The sequence below is a fragment of the Spermophilus citellus genome (assembly GCF_964194105.1).
Source record: "Spermophilus citellus genome assembly, chromosome: X".
NCBI lineage: Eukaryota > Metazoa > Chordata > Mammalia > Rodentia > Sciuridae > Spermophilus > Spermophilus citellus.
Window position 1 is genome coordinate 108,416,071 of NC_138190.1, and position 14,208 is coordinate 108,430,278.

The following is a 14,208-nucleotide window of genomic DNA, read 5'->3' on the forward strand; positions in this document are numbered from 1 at the left end:
ATAGACTGAGCTCATTCTGAAATGATGTGGACTTGAATTCCTGGAGGGCTGACAGGAGGACCAGGCCATAGAGGAGGATGGAGCAAGTCTAAAGATGAAAAGAGAGCTTTAGTTTCTTTGAGCTTAAGTTTAGGTGATGGTTACGAGTAGGTGGTAGAAGAAAATGGTCCTTGAAAGGGATCTCCATTTTCTTATTGGGAACAGAAGAAAAGGAGCTCAGTAACTGCCTCCTTTTCTTCAGGAAGTGAACAACTTCTGAGGGTGTGGCAAAGTTCACTGGGTGTTCCCCCTCAAGGGAGGTTGCCCCTTAAGTGAAGCTGCCCAACTGGTAGAGGGTAATTGGGTGTTCCCCAATCCAGATAACCAGAAGCTTGGGTGCCCCTCCCTGTAGGCTTTTCAGCTTTATTATTTGCCATGCCTTCCACCCTCTGGAGTCTCTGTGGGAGAGGAAGTGGGGCGGCCAGTCTCCCCTTTCTGCCACTTTTCACAGAACACAACTTAAAAAGAAGTCCAGAGCACCCTTATGTTTTCACGATATCCTGTTTTTTTATTCCTTTTTTCTCTCTAGTTTCTGCATATGAGAGAAAACATTTGACTCTTGATTTTCTGCATCTGGATTATTTCACTTAGCATGATGTTCTCCATTTCCATCCATTTACCGGCAAATAAGAATTTCCTTCTATGGCTGAGTAGAACCCCATTGTGTGTGTTTTTGTGTGTATAACATATATATGTATATGTGTTTTATATATATATATATATATATATTTATATATATATATATATATATATATATATATGTAAACACACACACACATACACACGAACATACACCACATCTTCCTCATCCATTTGTCTGTTGATGGTCACCTAGGCTGGCTTCATAGTTTGGCTCTTGTGAATTATGTTATTATGAACACTGGTGAATTAGAAGTGGGGGATCAAGAGGGAGAGAGGATGGGAGGAAAGGGGGAAGAAATGGGGAATTAGGTTGACCAAATAATATTAGTACATGTATGAATATATCAGAATGCATTCCAGTTTTATATATAACTATAATGCACCAATTAAAAATAAATGAATAAACAAAAGGAAGACCAATAGAGGAAGGGCATGGGGGAGGAAGGTGGAGAGGGAAGGGACTACTAGTAGTGGGGACTGAAATGGAGAAAACTGTGTCATGTATTTGTGAATGTATAAAAATACCTTACTATTATGTACAACTATAATGCACTAAAAAATAAAAATAACAAAATGTAAAAAAGGAAGGCCAGAGACGTGACCATCCCATACAGCGATTCTATCTTGCTTTGCAAACCTCACACAAAGGTGCTTATTCTAAAAATTCTATGAGCATGCTCATAGGGACTATGGGACTAAATATTTGAATTCATAATAATGGTAAGAACCCATTCATTGACCATTTGGTTAATAAAGGTCCCATTACTTGGAGGCATATTGCCAGGAACCATTTCATATTTAGGTTCTAAAATCATACTTGACCTGAGGATCTACGGAGAGATTTCCCCTGCTTTGCACATTTGTGCACACACACACACACATACATACAGGCACACAAACACATCCTCCTCAAAACATGTCCGTGGTCCTCAGGCAGCACAGTTGTGGCACATTAGAGACACATGGTCCTCCCACAGTCTGAAGCTCTCTGTCATTCCTAGGGTCTGATACTGTGAGGGGAGTTTTCCCCTCACATAGGCCCTCAGGCCCATATATCTATCCTTCCCAAACCACAAAGAGCTCTGAAAACTGAGAGCCTTTGTAAGTTGAGGACAAACTCATTTGGCAGCAAAACTTGAACTGGCATGAGACTATTTATAGTCTTTATGTATCACACCCGGAGGTGAATATTCATGTGTTTTAACTTCAGAAATATCAATGAACTTGATGACTCAGGACTGCCTCAGACCCCACTGGAGATGATATATAATACATGCTATTGCCATTTATAAATTTATTTATTTTTGTGGTGCCGGGTGTGGAATCCAGGATTTTGCCTAGCTAGGCAAGTGATTGGCCCCTGAGCCATACCCCTAAGCCTTATTTGTTTATTCCTTACTTTAAGATGGGGTCTAAGTTGCTGAGGCTGGCCTCAAACTCTCAATCTCCTGCATTAACCTCCAGGGTATCTGGAATTACAGGCATGTGCCCCCACTCCTGGCATCCTATTGCATTTCAAAAATCTGAAGCATTTTAGTTGCTTCTTTTGATAGTGTGCTTTCTACTGTCTTGTTATGGTCGGTTTTGTGTGTTTCCGTCATGACCCTGTGAACTTCTTCTCCAGTGCCCAGCACACTGTTCAATATATGGGTTGGGCTCGAGCAATGTTTTAGAAATAAAGAATAAATTGTCTTTAGTGATTAAGGAGACTTGTCCTGAACTTTTTTCCATCTAACCTAAAATGTCTCATGTTGCCATTCATTTATTCAGTGTCATCAATAGCAAGAAAGAACAGCTGCTGAGCCTCCATTTTTCTTCCTCTTGGGGCTAAACCATCCTTATAATCCTAATACCTTTAACCTTTTCCCCTGGATCCTCTTTTTCAATCCCTTGATCATCTTCATTGCTGTCTTCTGAAGCCTGCACAGGTTTGTTCCTTTGGAAATTGGTGCTTAAGACAGGCCTACAAAGAGTGTGGCTGTTACATGTAATAGGCCTCTCGTTTCTATGGTGCTTTTCCAATCAGTTTCATTTGTCTGCGCTAAGAAGCTTTGCCTTTTAAAATACACTTACAGGGCAAACTTGAGGGGCTAGGAATGACTTTCTCCTGAGCATGCTGGTTGGCAATAGGAAGGGAAACCAGCATGGTCTGATCATAAGAAACTGTAATTACAGAAAACTGAAAGCAACAGGTAACACATACAATGGGAACCTACGTGCAAAAACACAGTTGCTAATTACAGTGCCTAGGTTATTATTTGTACCTTGGAAGAACCAGCCTTGTTTGTGCGCATCATGTGCCTTTTCTCTAATAAGGTTGGTAAAGGCCATTTCTGACCACTTACTTCCCATTAAATGCAGGGAGTGAGCCGGACTCTGTCAGGGTTGTTGCAAAACCACTGGATTAAGTTAAACTCCTCACTAATTAAGTCCATTAGACTTCCTGTAACCCACAATTTTTCTTGGCAGAAGTAAAACATTCGACTCAGAGTCAAAATGTATTGTATTAATAACCAGGAAACAACAAAATACAGAAGGTAGCATTTTAGGAAGCCAATTCTGTCATCCTCATTTTCGTCGGAACCGCCATTATTATTATTTCTCATAATAGCCCAATGTGTTTCCTTTTTGGGTGGAAACTACACACACTGAGATGGGGATTCAGAGATAATTTTTTTTTTTTTGCCAGTTAAATTAGAAAAATCCATTCAGGTGAGCTTATTGCTGCTCCCAACCATGAGTCAGAGCCTTTTTGGGGATTTTGTGTTTTTGTGTATGCATTTTTAAAAGGTGTTGTTGGGTTTTTGCATACAGGTCATTCATTTTTTTTAAAGGTCACATTATAATGTTTCCTTTCTTGTGTTGCTTTCCTCAGGGAAGAAGATGTAGGATGCCAAATTGCAAAGGGAGTTTGTAAAGAGAGGAATATTGAAATTGGATGACCCAGAGTTCCCTGAAAGGGGCCTCCTTGGTGAAAGGGAAAATAGGTAACAGCATAAAAGCCAGATGAACCTGGGGAGAGGAGGTTTGGAACTGTTATAGGGACATTTTCTTTACCTCCTCATCCTTCTAAGCTCAGTTGGCTCTCATTCTTTTTCAAGAATGCTTGTGTTCCAAGGAAAGGAGGAGAATTTACCCCCACTGCTCCTCACCCTCATTACATATAGGAGAGGTCACAATTTTCTTTCAGAATTTCTAGATGTTTTTGGCCAATGCCAATGATGGTCATTTTCTGTCTTTTAAAGAATATAGTAAACTACCTTTTCAGGGAATGTTGATGTGAGGTAGGGTTCATGCTAAGTGCTTTATCTAAGGTATCACTTTTAATTCTTATGATGCTTGTTCAAGAAAGGTATTGCTATTACTCTTCAATTTCCACAGGGGCAACCAGGGCAATGTCAGCCAGCTAGGAAGTGGCAGGGCCAGAGTTTAAACGCAGACCCATCTGACGTAGAAACCTGGTTCTGAATCATGCTTTGTGACTCCTTATAAAGTCAAACAGCCACCTTAATAAGCTTGACTATATTTTTTCTTTTACCAAATAGCAGAACATCTGCTCTGCTTGATTTTATGAGACTGTAATTACAGCAACTAAAAGGATGTTGGCTTACTCTGAAAACCTAGCAGAAGGGCTTTCTATTGCTTTGTATAGGGATTTATCCTTCTCTCCTCATTAGATAGCAAGTTCTTCAAGGGAAGGTTCTAGACAGTCTTATATTCTTTTTCTTTTTTTCTATTGCCCTCATAGTGCCAGGCACATAGCATGTGCTCAATAAATATTGAATAATTGATGAATGTGTGCTGTTCTATTCAATAGTTTCTGGGTTGTTCAAGACCCTTCTTAATGCTAAGCAAACAGGTTAGAACCTGTCTGTTGCTTTAATCTAGCTGCTTGCACTGAGATGACTTTTTAATATCGTCTCTGCACAGAAGCTGAATGCTTTCTTTGGCACCTGGATGATTGATGGTGTTTTTCCCTTTTCCTCCGAAAGCTCTGGCATTGTACAGACACTACTTTAGGTGACTAACAATGCAGCCAAATTTTCCAGCCACCTCTTCAGACAATTCTTGAATTTTATAGGGAAGGAGGGACCCTATTTAAGGACAGTGCTTAGTTAATTCTGCTCCCCGATCCTGCTCTGCTCAATGGCCGTATGTCAGATTTTCTTTGTGGAATGAAACAGGGTAGGAAAAAAAGTCCATTCCTGATGTCTTAGTGGAGAGTCTTTAAGATTTTAGCAGATCAATAATTTTCATTGAATGGAACTTCAACCTATGATGCAGATTCATCCTGGTCAGCTACACAGAAACATCTGCCTTGGTCTAGAAGGTGAAATGAAAATATGTAGGATGGGACAATTCAAATCAGGAGGAACAGAATAGTAACAATAACAACTATTTATGGGGGGATTAGTATGTGCCAGGCACTGTGCTATGTTCTTATAAGCATTCATTACTATCACCATTTTCCAGACGAGCAAACTGCAGCCCAGACAATTGAAGACAACTTCCTAGATCAGACCCTAAGCAGTTTAAGGTAGACCCTGGACTTGAGCCAGGGCCTGGTTCCAGGACACTTGCTCTTTGAAAAAAAAAATATTTTGTGGTGTGGGGGATGAAATCCTGGGCCTTGTTCATGCTAGGCAAGTGCTCTACCACTGAGTTACATCCTCAGCCTCCAGGGCACATACTCTTGGCTACAATTCCCTGCAAGCAGATGGACCAGCTACTCAAATGATTTGGGTCTTTCTGGTGTGATGCCCTCAAGCAAGCTGTGTGAAGACTGTTAGAAGAAAGCCCTCAGGGTGGCTGACTCTCTTTGTATTCTGTTTGCAGGGAAAAATTCTTTCCTATTTCAGTATCCTAAGGGAATTTAGCTGCAGGCAGAAAGCCACAAGGATCTGGTGAGGCCCTCCTTGGAAGCTTGCTGCAGTTGGACTTCTTCTGAATAGCAATAGTCTGGGGATGGGGGTGGAGTAGGGAAGAGTGGGAAGGCTGACATCCGCAAGGAAACATACCCCTTAAGATGGGGCAGGAGACTCAGTGGCACTCAAAGACAGTGGCAACAACAGATTGCTACCTAAGAGAAGCAGTTTGACTTTGATGGAAGCTGAAGTCCTGCCCAGCTTAGCTGAACTGATCAGGTGTGGGTGAGGCCTAGGAATCTCCACAGACACTGGTAGAAAGGGTGGGACTCCAGGGCCCTGCAAAGGAGATTGGAATTTAACCAGAACCAGGGGAAGCCCCAGTTTGCCAGGAACTGAATGAATAGACCAGAGGCTCTCAACTGAGACAATACTGCCCCCTAGGGGACTTTTGGATAATACATGAGGGTATTTAGTGCATCAGAAATGGGGATACCAGATGTCTTGCAAAGCCCAGGACACTCTTTTAAAATGAAGAATCATTCAGAATCTCACATGATTTTTGAATGTTATGCTGAACTTCCATGAAAGCTTCCATGAAAGCAAAAACCATGCTTATAATTATCTGAATTTATATTCAAATACTTTACGTATAAGCACTCAGGGTTTTGCTATTCACTACATACACACAGTTTTAAAGCAACATTGTATGAAGAGTTGGAAGATTGAGATATTTTTCCTCAGAGGTTTACTGAGTCATCTACCATTTCAGGAAATCATATCAACAATTGTGATGCTGCTTTGGTGATTAGAGTAGAAAGACAGCACCCCGTATCTGTTTGGAGCTGTTGCATTCATAGGGATTCAATGTAAAAGCACTTGCCTCTGCCTACTTCATTTAGTTTCTGTGTAGTACTGCATGAACATTTACATAGTTAAAGACATAGTAATTTATTATGGATTACCTTCATTTTCTCTTTGTGTGGCAGGACATCCATCTATGTTTAAAATGTATCTATGTGGGCAGGTAATAATAGTGACAAATTTAAATTCAGAATAGTAAAGAAGTGAAACAAAAACAGATTTCTTTCTAGAAAGGGATAGCAAGTCTGATAAGGTTGACAACTACCAGACTAACCTGTCGGTTTCCTGGGACCAGGACCATGTCTGCTTTGCTTCCATTTGGCCTAATTAACTGAGTGCTGGGCCAGAGGAGGTGCATAGTAAATAGTGGGCAAATGAATGATGAATAATGAATGCTGACTCAAGCACGGAGCTCGAGTCAGGGATCTAGGTCATCATAGTGTGGGCATATACAACTGGCAGGAAATGGGGGCTCTGGATTACCAAGTGAGTGCGGGATCCCAGTTATTGGAAAATAGGTGCTGGTTCAGAGCTTGCCCCAAATCTAGAGTGTTCTGATGTCAAGAATCAGAGCTTCTTACAGTCCCCTGTTGTCTGAAGACATGCCGGAATCCAGGGACTGAATTCAGATGGTCCCAGTGGTGGAGAAAGGGAGTGATGTGTCCACATCTTACTTGATATCAACTGTAGGAGCCCTAATACTAAAAGGAAGGCTGTTTGCCAGCTTTGCTGTACCTCTTTCATTGTTTTGTGTGGGCTAAGACAGGATGCCAGGGGAAAAGAGCTTCAGGTATTGTTTTCTTTTCTTTAGTTGTAGATGGGCACAATATCTTTATTTCATTTATTTACTTATTTTTATGTGGTGCTGAGGATCAATTCCAGTTCCTCACACATGCTAGGTGAGCACTCTACCACTGCGGTACAGCCCCAGCCTCCAGGTATTGTTCTTATAATCTTTCATTGTCCTCCATGACTATAGTAGGGTCCCATGCTGCCATGGCCTTCAGGCAGATCCACTCCCTCGCTTTTCTGTTGTCAGTGCTGCCATTTATCACTCCTTTGACCTTCTTCTCTATCAATAATGTATGTATCCTTCATGGAAATGGAGCCCTGTAACTTCCTACTGTATATTGGTGGTGGGTCTGTATGACATTATTAGCATGAGAAGAAGGACCTTTATTTTCATGACAGAAGTTGCTTTGCACTCTGCCTGTGCATAGGGGCCAGAGGAGATGCTAAAGGTTGTTTTTACCTTATTACAAGTCATAAATTTACTTCAGGGCTTGGGAGAGAAGCAACAAAATATCCACCAAGGTGAGTAGGACAAGAAGAACTTGCTAATATCTTCGGCTGTCTTTCCACAGAAAGCCAAGTGAAATAATGGAGGCAATTACCTAAATATTTGGTTCAAACACTTTGAACAATAATCTCCTGGTATTTGAGGAGAAATATGAACTTAAAACATGTTGTCTCAAGTAGTCTGAACGACTTCGGCTTCCACTTCCCGTTCTTTTTCCCTTGCAGATACTCTCCTAGTTGGCTGTCTCCTGGGGGTGTGAAAATGTCCACCTCCATTGGGAAATGTGGAGCAAGAGGGGAAACCCTCCATAGGGAACACCTAAAATACCAGGCTGGGCTGCCTTGGTGGTGGTGTAAGCACCTGTCCTTTCAAGATAACCTTTTGGATGTGAGGTCTGTTCTAGCTAGGGCCTTGGGATGAGTGTCTGCAGCTTCCAAACCACCAGATTATTGCTTTGGCATGATCCAAGGCAGTCCCTGTGGAAGGCTCTGGCGATGGCAGCTGTTCTGTCAGCAAATGAATGAAAACAATGCCAAATTTCTTTATTTAGAATAGTCACTTCCTATTTTGGTTCCTAAATGGCAAATCTATCAGCTCTCTGCCCTCAGCCCTCTGTGGCCAAAGCTGACTCAATATGAGGTATTTCAGCAGCGATCAGCAGGTGTCTGGCTATTTATGAGTTGCAGAGCTGCTATGGGTTCATACTCTCCTATCTCTGAGCAAGAGAGGCTTATGTTAAGGGAACATGTGATGGCTGCAGACAGTGAACCACCTCGTGGGTCAGCAAGAGCAGTTGAGTGCATCAAGGCATGGAGCTGTGGCAATTCCAGTAGTGTATCACTACCTTGGGTATCAGCAACCTTAGGACCTAGGAATAGTTTCCTTACCACTAATTTGCTACATGATCCTGGGCAAGGCTCTTCCCTTCTCTGGACCTTAGCTTCACAATTTCTGTGGAAAAGAATACATCATTCAATACACAGTGCCATTTACTGTGACAAACAGCCTGCCATCAGAAAACATAAAGCTGAGTATCTATCTTTACTCCTATTCCAAAACATATTCCAACCAGATCAAATATTTATGTGTTAAAAAGAGAAACCATTAAGAGTACAAGACAGCATAGGAGGATATTTTTAAAATATCAAGGTAGGGACTCTTTGCAAAGCAATAAAAATCTCTAGAAGCTGTACAGAAAAAGATTTGAATATACAAAAAGTCAACAACTTTGGTATCACAAAAGATATCTCTTGCAAAGTTGAAAGACAAATAATCAATGTGGAAAAAGTCACAAAAGGAAGGCAGACAAGGGTTTACAGATGTTCCTTGACTGATGGTGGGGTCACATCTCTATCAGCCCACCATAAATTGAAAATGAAATAAATTAAAAATGCATCGGATACATCTAACCTATTGAGTATCATTGCCTAGCAACACAGTGCACTGTATAATGTTGGTTGTTTTTCTTTATGATTCTGTGGCTAACTGGGAGCTACAGCTCGCTGCTGCCACCCAGCATCATGCCCAAGTATCAGACTGTATCTTGCTAGTCCAGGAAAAGACCTAAATTCAAACTAGGATTTTTACATTTCTACTGAATACATATTGCTTTTATAGAATGATAAATTTGAAATTCATAGTTGAATTCTTATAAGTCAATTACTATAATATTATTCATAATAGAGAGCTCTACTATAAGAAGTACATTATTTTCTTTACAGCATTTATCACGATGTACAATTACATTATTAAGCTCTTGGCTTGTCAATTATCTATTTCCTTTACTTACATCTGGCTTCATGAATATTGAGGTTTTACTTATTCACCATTGTATTCCTAGTGCTAGGACAGTGCCTGGCATACACTAGGTGCTCAATACAAGTTTGTTGAAGGAATGAGTGAGTGAGCTTCTATAGGCCAGTGAAAAAATGATAAACAATCCACTAGAAAAATGCTCAATGAACAGTTCATAGGCAATTTGTAAATTGGTCATGGTGGCACATGCCTGCAATCCCAGCACCTCTGGAGGCTGAGGCAGGAGGATCACAAATTCAAGGGCAGCCACACCAACTTAGGGAGGCCCTAAGAAAACTAGTGAAATCTTATCTCAAAATAAAAAATAAAAAGGGATGAAAATGAGGCTCAGTGGTAATGCCATGCCCCCCCCCCCCCGTTAAATTCCTACTGCCAGAAACAAAATCCCCCAACCAAACAACAAAACCCCAGGCAATTCATGGAGAAAACACAAAAGGGTTGTGCCCTTTAAAATGATGCAGTAAGCAGTAATAATTAAGATACACAAATGAAAATAGTATTGGGATGATGAAAATGCTATTTTCCACGTCTTGGAGGGGTGAAAAATAAAAAGGTTGCTAAAACTTCGGGTTTGTGAGGATGTGGTAAAACAGGCAAATTCATTCTGAGGCACTGACTTCTGGAGAGCAAGTAGAAATGTCATTTGCCCTCACAAGTCCTCTCTTAGGAGTTTATCCTTTTGAAATGCTCCACGTATAAGGATGTTCATTTAAACATTATTTGTAAGTAGCAACAAATTGGAGTCAAACTAAATGACTTCAATGAAGGTCTAGTTAAATCATTATACTACATATAATACAGTATAGTACATATAGTACTTTAGGAATTATACTATAATACGTCTCCTCTACCCCTTCTGTCCTATTGTAACCTTGACCAAGTTTCTAAACCTCTCTGCACCTTGATTTTCTCATCTGTAAAATGGAAGCATTAATTAAACCTTCGTCATGAAGTTGTGAGAAGTAAACAAGATATGCCATATGAAATGTTTAGATATCACCTGTCACAGAGTGTTTAATAATTGCTATATTTTCTATTCCTACTCTAATGACAACAATGACAATGTAGCCATAGAAGCTAGATCTTTATGTACTGATATGCATTCCTGTCTCCAATAGAGTATTGTGATATAAGCATTTTGCAGAAGAGTTAAATCTAGCAGGAACTGATTTTTGTTAAGGATACTATATGGCATACATGAGAATAAAAAAGGTTGGAATGATAGACAGAAAACAATGTTTACTTCTGGGCAACTGGATGTTGGGGTAGATTTTCACTCCAGTAATGATGAGAGTTGTTTAAAATAAGCACGTGTTCGTTTTAAAATAAACAAAAGATGTAAAGGGAAAAAAGCTCCATTTATAACGGCGAGGACAGTTAATCCCACCAGGCCTCACATCCCCCTGTCCTTGGCCACAGCCCAAGCCTTAAGCCTCCCTGCCCTTCATGTGTCCTCTCCCATCCCATCCCACACTGCTCTGGGAGCCCATCCCCACCACTCCTAACTCATCCATCTCCACACCATCGCCCTCTCCCACTCCTCTCAGTGCCCTCTGAGAGGCCTCACAATAACAATTCCCTCTATATTCTGGATAGACTTCCTCAATGAATGCTGAGGTCTGCTACCTCTGCGCCTCAAGTGCTGAAACCTGAGTCTTCACGAAGGAGCTTACGGCTTTGCCCGCAGCGCCCTCTAGTGGACACTGTCCACACTCCCACACCACAGGCACCCTAGGGCTGGGAGGTGGGGTCTGTGCTCTAGCTTCCCCTGTCTGCTTCCAGACCGTTAGTCCTCTATCCTCGGCCAAGATACTCCTCCTTCCCATGCCATCTGGCTACGGCACCCACTTCTCTCCTCTCCTCGTCGACTCTTCTTTTTGGTCAGCCCCCCACCCACCCCCATATTCAAGGAAGCGTTCAACATCTGGCTCACTGTCTTCTCTGCCCCAAGTCCTGACATCATTCTGGGTGAGTTTGACATCCATGATCCATGTGCAGCACACACCTCCATCCCAGCCTTACCATGCTTCACCATCATTCCGAACCCCCACCATCCACATCATCCCGGCTGACCTCAAAACTCCTCTTTTTTGCTTCAGGAAGATCTCCAAGCTTTTTAGCCCCATTCTCCCACCTTACTTCCTTTCCTCTCCAACTTCAAAACTGATTATGATGATAAGAATAGCAATGAATATGTATGTGCCAGGCACATATTAAGAATCTTACTACATCATTTCAATAATTTTATGTCATCCTAACCATAACTTTATGAAGGAAGTATTCTTGTTGTTTTTTTTTCAAATGAGATAACCAGGGCTCAGAGAGGTTGAGTGACTTTCCCAAAGTCCCACAGCTCTGAGTCAGAGATGAGATTTGAAGCTAAGTCTGTTTGCATAACTCAAGGAATGTATACTTCGGGATCTTGCTGATACCCCTAACTCCCTTGCCACATCCACGAGGCAAAATCCCAAGTCTGGATAAGTTTAACTGACAGTCTCCTCCTCTGTGCTTACACCCAGATGGAGGAATACTGCTGGAGAAAATCCCATCACTTTGTTGATTAGTCCCACTAGAAAGTCATAGTTTCCAACCTCAGCGGGGCCCTCAATTCAGCTAAACAATCCTTCTAAGTAACTGTCCTGACAACAGCACTTTCAAACTTTCTCCACTGCCCTTTGGAGTCAGACTGTCTGGGTTAGAGTCCTGCTCGGCCACTTCCATGATCCATACCGTGCCAGTCTTTAAAGAAGGGTGAGGCAGAGGAAAAGGGATGAGGGGAAGGGGAAGTAATATGTATCGAGTGTCTTCTGGATACCAGCCACTGTTCCAGGTGCTTTGCATGCAGTATCTCATTTAATTCTCCCAGCATCTCCTCACAGGAGATGCTGTTGTTATTCTTGCTGTAGAGAGGAGGAGACTGAGGCACAGAGAGGTTAAGTCACTTATTAAGGTGACACAGTTGGTAAGTGAAGAAGTCATCTCATTTATTTAGACCCTCTTTATTTTCATGGATTACTGTGATAGGCTGCTAAATGGTCCCCATAACCTGTAACATGCCCTGTGATCTACCTTTTCTACTGTTGTTGGGGCAATCTTTCAGAAATGTGTACATCTCACTGTGCAACTACCTTGCTAAAAGTCCTTCCAAAGCTTCCTCCAGTCTTCAGTGTGAAACAAAAATTTTTAATCTTAACCATTTGGCCCCCTTCTTTCTTTCTCAGTGCATGCCCTACCACCTGCACATGATGCAGCCTCATGGAACTTTCTAGCTACCTGAAGACAGCTATTTTTTCTTTTCTCTGACTCCGTACCTTTATATATGTTCCATCTACTCTCCCCCATCCTCTGCACCCATTCCGGTCCACTTTAAATGCTCCTCTTCTGTACTTTCACAGTATTCATGCATTGATCCTGGTGTGCTGTTGTTCCCCATTAACTCACATCCCCTACTAAACTGGGAGCTGCTTGAAGGCGGGTACTATGCCCTAGTTGGCTCCATATTCTCCAGAGCATAGCAGGAGACTCTAGTTAAATCCCCGTTTGTTGAATGACTGACTGACTGAATGAATGGAGTGAATGAGGGGAGAAAAAGCCCTCAGTTGGAAACTTTAGTGACATGAGCTGTACGGTATCTGGTTCTTGGCTGAAGCTGCTGCAGTTTTTCCCTATGACTACAGTGCTGTAAAAATATGTCTGCACGTGGATAAAGACTGGAAGAGAACTTTCCACACAAAATTAAGAGTTGTGTTAGAGTGGTGAGTTGATGGATGCTTTTTTCCCCCCCCCTGTTTTCAGAAATGTTCTTTAGTACTGTTTTCTGAGCGATTTGGCAAAGTAGCAGACATTGTAGAAATGGGATCTGGGATTCTCGTGGAGGAATCGACAACCAACATGTATTGATGCCCAGTGGACCCTATGGGATCTAGGTGCTCTGGGGAGGCAAGTGGGTAAAGGCGACTCATTCTGACTCAGGTTCACATGGCCAGGAGTCTTGCCAATTCTGTTGGATTTGCTGGAATAAAATGAGAACTTTCAAGAATTTTCCAAGCTCCTGGGTTGAGGTATTTTTTTTTTTCTCCCAAAGCTGGGCAGCAAACAAAGATGGCTTTTGTTTGCAGTAAAACATTCATTTCTCTGATTTTGTCCTGCAAAGTAACTTTCTGCTGCTTTGGGGGTTCAGGTTTGCTGAGTGGGGAAACTGACTGGGTGTGCTTGGTTGGTTCAGAAATGACCAAAAATGTTTCCCTTTTCTGGCTCTCAAATAAGATGTTTAGGAATTTCATTGGCAAAACGATGAAGTTGTTCCTTTAGTGCGGCAGTATTTCCAAAACTACATATTGTGTGTTAACCCAGAAGAAGCAAAAAAAAAAAAAAGGGGGGGGCAGCAAAGTGCTATGCAAGATTCAGATGATGAATATTCTGCCTTTATTGGGTGCTTATTCACCATATTGTGTCAGGCGTTGTGCTCAGGACTTTGGAGATATCTCATTTAATGCTCACAACAGCCTACAGAAAAGGGACTGTTATTACCCCCAGGTTAGAGATGGGAAAATTGAGGTTCATAGACGTTCAGCTCTGAAATCATGAGACCAGGATTCAAAACCAAGCTTGACTGGCTCCACAGGTAAGCTCTAACCATTCAGCGACCCTGTTTCTAGGCTGGTCTGTCTACAGAGAAACAGA

The 14,208-nt window shown here is 41.8% G+C and overlaps 1 protein-coding gene across 1 annotated transcript in view; it reads left to right on the top strand.

The window, feature by feature from the left end:
- The window catches only part of RTL9 (retrotransposon Gag like 9), a 69,839-nt gene that overhangs the window by 16,057 nt on the left and 39,574 nt on the right, over positions 1-14,208 (top strand). The gene's annotated exons all lie outside the window — the stretch shown is intronic.